The following is a 5974-nucleotide window of genomic DNA, read 5'->3' as shown; positions in this document are numbered from 1 at the left end:
CAGAAGAGGACACGCCTCCACGATCGCTAGAGAAGACGCTTTCTCGCCGAAGGTGGATCGCCCCCGACCCCCGGTCGCCCCCGTAAGGGCCCTCGGCGGAGGTGTGGGGGGGTCTGCGGTATGGGGCAAAACACGCACGGTTGGCGACTCCTGAGCGTTCGCGGTCGGGGCCCCTGGTCCAAAAGCCACCTCACTTCGAGGGGAACACTCCCCCGTCGGTACGGGAGAGGGGTCACCGAGGCAGACCAGGCCGGTGGCAGAGGCCCCCCACGGGGCCGGCCGGCACCACGTCGCCGGCCCGGCCCCACCACGATCGCCCACACGACCGTGCAACAACCCCCCCCTCGGGCAGGGAGGGAAGAGCACAAGCCGTGCGCTCGCCTTTCGAAGTCCGCCACGCACACATCGTGGGGACGCCGAGACAACGCCCCCCGCCCGCCCACGCGGCGCAGGAGGATGCCTCTGGGCTTGCCCGCCTCGACCCCCCCCAACCCCAAGCACGCTGCTCGAGGGTGTACCCAACGCAGCAGACGCTGCAGCGGCGACCAGAGGGGGACGCCGGGAACGAGGACGACAACCACCGCTCGGTTTCGGGCACCTTGGAGAACAACCCGGTGCGCTCCGGGGGCACCACAAAAGGGCCACGCAGACCCAGCAGCCGCGCGCCAAACGGGGCGCGCGACCGGGCGGGCGGCACGGCCCCACACCCGTCCGTCACGGGGAGGGGTGATCCCGGCCAGGCAACAGCCACACAGGGCGAGCGAGGGCTGCCCGCTGCGTCAAGAGGACTCACGATCCCCCGCCAACGCCACGAGGCCGAGGGCGGGGCGACCGCGGTCGGGCCGGATAGTCTCGCACCCGCGCCTCCCACGCACCGCCCACAGGCGGGGAAGGAGAGGTGAGGTGCCCGCGGGCAGAACGAGAAGAGCGGCCACCATTCACCATGAATGGGCCGTCCCTCGCCTGGCACGCGGCTCAAGGCCCGGGAGAGCGCGACGTCACCACATCGATCAGGCCCCGAGGACGGGGAGGGTTGGGGGAGGTCAGTCAGGCCGGCGAGGACAGCGATCGGAGGAGCCCGCTTCAGCCTCGCCAGCCCCGCCTCCCAAGCACAACCCAAAGACGAGGACCGCCTGACACGCAACGGCACAGAGCCAGCGGGGTAAGGGGCAAGGTTGCCGCAAACCTCCCCCCCCTCCGGGTGCCGTCTCTCGAGGGGACAAGAGACCAACGCGAGAGGCGGGCACCACCGTCGGGACACTCCGACGCCCTAGAGCCGGCGCGCGGGCCCAGGCGGTCAGCTCAAAGGGAACAGGGCAGGGCGCTGGATCCCCAGGAACCCAGAACCCTGTCCGCGTGCGGAGGCCCAACCCCTCCAGCGACAGTCGCCGAAGGACAGCGTGTCAGTACTAACCTGCAGGCGGAAGATGACGATATGAGGTGATCAAAAACACCGCGCAGGAAGACGGGGACCGAGCCACTTGAACACGCCTGCCCCCACGACACTCGACACGGCCACCTGTCCCCAGCAGGTCCCCAGCGCCAGCAGACAAGGGGCACTCAGGGACATCTGGTCGGCCCCCCCCCCCCCCGTGGCGTAGAGGGCCAGGGAGGCCCTCACCGTCCACGCGCGCCACCCAGGGCCCAGCACGGGGACTTGTGGAGGAGAAAACATCGGGACGGGACCGCCACGGCCCACGAGCGGCCGCGGGCCGACAGGGGTCGCCCTCGCCGGCCACCCAGGGCCACCCAGGGCCCGGTCCCCGGCCCCAGCACGGGGACTTGTGGAGGAGAAAACATCGGGACGGGACCGCCGCGGCCCACGAGCGCCCACGGGCCGACAGGGGTCGCCCTCGCCGGCCACCCAGGGCCACCCAGGGCCCGGTCCCCGGCCCCAGCACGGGGACTTGTGGAGGAGAAAACATCGGGACGGGACCGCCGCGGCCCACGAGCGCCCGCGGGCCGACAGGGGTCGCCCTCGCCGGCCACCCGCGCCACCCAGGGCCCGGTCCGTGCCCCCAGAGTAGGACTCGGAAGAAGCCACGGACGACTGGGTGCCACTCACAGGGCTATCCCTGCCTCCTGATCGGGAACCAGGGAAAATGGGTAGGAAAGGCGAGGCCGAGGGAGAGGGACACGCATGCACGGGACGGCGGCCGGTCGCCGGACACCCTCCTCTCCCGTCCGCGTGTGCCGTCTCCTTCCTGTCCCCGCGGGGTGGGTCGGGTCTCCAAAGCGGCCACAGCGTGCTGGTCGACCTGCCCGGGCAGCCCCGCAAGCCGCCTGGCTGGCTGAGCCTGGAAGCGCGGCGACAACGTCCTCCCGCCACACAGCCCTGCAGGCCCAAGCTCTGCCTCCCAGATGTCCCAGCCGGCGTCCCGGCACGAACCAGATGGCCCCGCGAAGGCTGCTTGCTTCCCGGAACTCAGCCTCGCTCGCATCGGGGACTGTCCCCTGCTTTGCCTGCTGCACCGAAGATGCAGAGGACAAGAGACTTGTAGAAAAGCGGCCGCCAGGTGGAGCCCGACCACAACCGGCGCCAGCCACCAGAGGTCTGCTGCAAAACACGGGGCAACCCTCTGGAGCCCATCATTTCAGAGTCCAGAAGGTCCCCCGGGGGCATCAAACACAGTCCCCCTACTCCCCACGGAAGCCATCGAAAAATGACGGGTCAGTCTAGGGCCACGCCACCCTGAACGCGCCCAATCTCGTCTGATCTTGGAAGCTAAGCAGGCCCCGGCCTGGCTAGCACTGGGATCAAAGAAAGGATGGGTCGGCCCGACCACCGACACCGTCCACCAAACCCGTCTCTGCACAGACCACAACATAGCCGAGAGACAGACAGGCAGAAACAGAAAGAGAGAAAGGGAGAGAAAGGAAAAGAACAGAAAGAAAAGAGACGGAGAAACAGAGAGAGAAAGTCAGAAAGAAGAAAACAGTAAATAAGAAAAGACAGGAAGAGGGCGCGGGGAAGAAAGAAAAAGGAAGGGAGGAAGGAGATAGGAAACACAGAAAGACAGAAGGAAAGAAGAAATAAGGAAAGAAAAGACAGGCAGAAAGAAAGAGAATGAGAAAAAGGAAGGAAGGATGGAAGCAGAAAGAAAGAAGAAAGAAAGAAAGACAGACAGACAGAAGGAGGGAAAGAAAGAAAAGAAAAAGAAAGGAAATTAAGAGAGAAAAAGAAAGAGCACGGAAAGATGGAAAGAGAAAAAGATAGAGAGAAGGAAGGGGAGAGAAAGTATAGAAAGAGACAGAAAGGAAGAAGGAAGGAGAGAGAAAGGAGAGAATGAGAAAGAAAGAAGGTAGGAAAGTAGAAAGGGGGAAGAAAGATGGAAAAAACAGAGATAGAAACACAGGATAACAGGAGAAAGGAAGAGAGGAAAGAAAAATGGAAAGAAATACGGAAGGAAGGAAGGCAGGCAGGCAGGAAGGAAGACAGGAAGACTGAAAGAAGGAAACAAAAAAGAAGTAAAGAAAAGGCAGAAGGAGGAAGAGAAAGAAAGAAAGAAGAGGGGGGGAGAGATGATAGGATGAGAAAACCTTTCTGTCGTGGAATCATAAAACCCCTTCCTATCTTAGGATCATGAAACCCAGGGTGGAACTATGATACACTTCACATTCTCAGAGCACGCCGGCTGGTGAAACAAAGAAAGAAGTCAGGGACAAAGAGAACACATTCACGGGGCCTGGCCGGGGGCCAGGGTGGGGCGGCCCGAGGCTGTCGCCAGAGCCATCTCTGTGGCAGGACGTCGCAACACGCCTACCGGATTTTCCCATAACGCTCGCCCGCCGCCAGGTGACCCCCGTCATCCACCGATCCAAGTGCCAGCCTGGAAAGGACGGGCTCCCTCGTGGGGGAGGGAGCGTGGGGGCGGGAGTGGGTACACACTGGGTCGCAGGCCTCCTCCCGGCCCCTCTCGGACCACGTCTCTCAGCCCTCGGGCACACTCCCCACCACTAGTCGACCAGAGAGCCCCCGGGGGGGGGGGGGCGGAGGGGGGCGTCCACGGCAGGGAGAGAGGACAGGGACCCATCGGCCCGTGCTAGATGCCACGGGTGGAGGCAGGACCTGCTGAAGACACACGAACAGTACGGAGAGGTTCAGAGCGGGGCCTAGGCGCAGCCACTCACGATGATCTCACAGTTGGACTATCTGTCACGGTGCACCGAAGCGCATGAAGTGGGCGCTCCCGGAAACGGCGTGTGTGTGTGTGTGTGTGTGCGCGCGCGCGTGCGCGTGCGCGTGTGCCTGTGTGTGGGAGGGAGAGAGAGAGAGAGAGAGAGAGAGAGAGAGATGGGAGAAGACGGTCGGTACATTCACTCACTCCTGTACCCGGGCCAGTCGTTTCTCCCGAAGGACAGAAATCCATAAAACACCCACGTCTAAAGAGTGTTTACACAGAGCTAACCCTAGGTCGAATCAGTCAGGAGTCGAGTGCGGGGAATCCTATGGTCCCAAACTGGGACTCCAGTCCCGGCCCCATAGCAAAAGGGGGTCATTTCTCAGAAAACGCACGCACACAGAAACGGGTAACGTTTATACAATTTTATACCGTGGTAGTGACTTCCTTCCCCGCGCCCGTGTTCTTGGGATTGGTCTCACTACATAGTACTTTTTTGTTTTTTCTGAGCTTTATTTTATTTTATTTTATTTTACTGTCATTTCGTTAGAGATGATGGGGAGGGGTGGCGGGGGAGCAGGGCATAGTTCACTCACTGGAAGCCTCAAACTCCTGGGCTCCAGCGATCCTCCTTCCTCAGCCTCCCAAATCGCTGGGACTACAGGCGTGTGCCACCATGCCCGGCTAATTTTTTTCTATTTTTGGTAGAGACGGGGGTCTTGCTTTTGCCGAGGCAGGTCTCGAACTCCTGACCTCAAGCGATCGGTCCTCCTCCCCGCCTTGGCCTAGGATTACAGGCGTGAGTCACCAAGCCTGGCCTGGATCGGTTTTTAATAGGTAAGGTCTACGAGACATCCCAGTCCAAACATCGATTCGGTGGGTCTCTACAGGATTCCGGGCGGAGATCCGATCTGGGGTTTACAACGTGGAGAATTAAGGCCTGGCTAGCAAAGAGCCCAGTGACTGAAGAGGGACGATGCTCGTCAGTCGTACAGAGCCTGAAAAGATGCAACACGGGGAAACGTTTCCAGGTTCCTCTCAGAAGAGGATGTCAGATGAGATGCCGAAACGAAAAGAATGGGTTCAAGCCAAAAGGAAAAATAGATAAATAAGTCAATAAATAAAACTACGGGAGACAGCCAGGAGACACTGTTTCCTCAGAAATGGCTAGGAAGCCTCCCAGGATAACCTGGATAGCAGCATATGTTCCTCCTCTTCCTCCGGCTCCCTCTCTTGTGTTCGTGTTTGTTTTCTGCAAACGCCAAGATGGGGCAGGGGTGGGGGACACCACGCCGGGTGGGCGAGCAGATCACCCTGCCCACCACAGGAGGGAGCACACACACACCCACCCACCCCGGGTCATCACTCTGTAGTTCCGCGTGAGTGAGGTGAGGCCCGGAACGGTGCTAGTAGCTTTCCAAGTGGTCAAAAAGAATGCACAATAACTGGACCGAGGCCTGTCTGGACGCTGTAAAGGCCCACTTGAAAACTTATGCTTGCTCGCTAGGTGACCGATGTCCGCTTGACCTATGTCTGTAATTGGAAATACGTACCTTGCGGAGATAAAACAAAGCAATTAACTTGTAACTAAGTGTTTAAACTTTCCAGCTGCCTGTTGTAAAATTGATTGTGCTTGCTTAACGCCTGAAAGAATGTTCCTTAATTGGAGCTATCTGTTTCTGTAAACCTGCTCGCTTAAAGACTGTAACCGAAACGAAACGGGGGCCCGAGGCTGGTCCCGGACCACACAGCTGCGGAGTAGGTGGTATAGTGTTGTTTCAACCGCCGTGCCTAAAGTCACGGAGCTCTAGCTTAGGATAGTCTGAAACCTTCCTGCTTTTTTCGGCTCGGGG

The sequence above is a fragment of the Eulemur rufifrons genome, chromosome 23, assembly GCF_041146395.1.
Source record: "Eulemur rufifrons isolate Redbay chromosome 23, OSU_ERuf_1, whole genome shotgun sequence".
Lineage (NCBI taxonomy): Eukaryota > Metazoa > Chordata > Mammalia > Primates > Lemuridae > Eulemur > Eulemur rufifrons.
Note: the sequence above shows the minus strand (reverse complement) of the source record.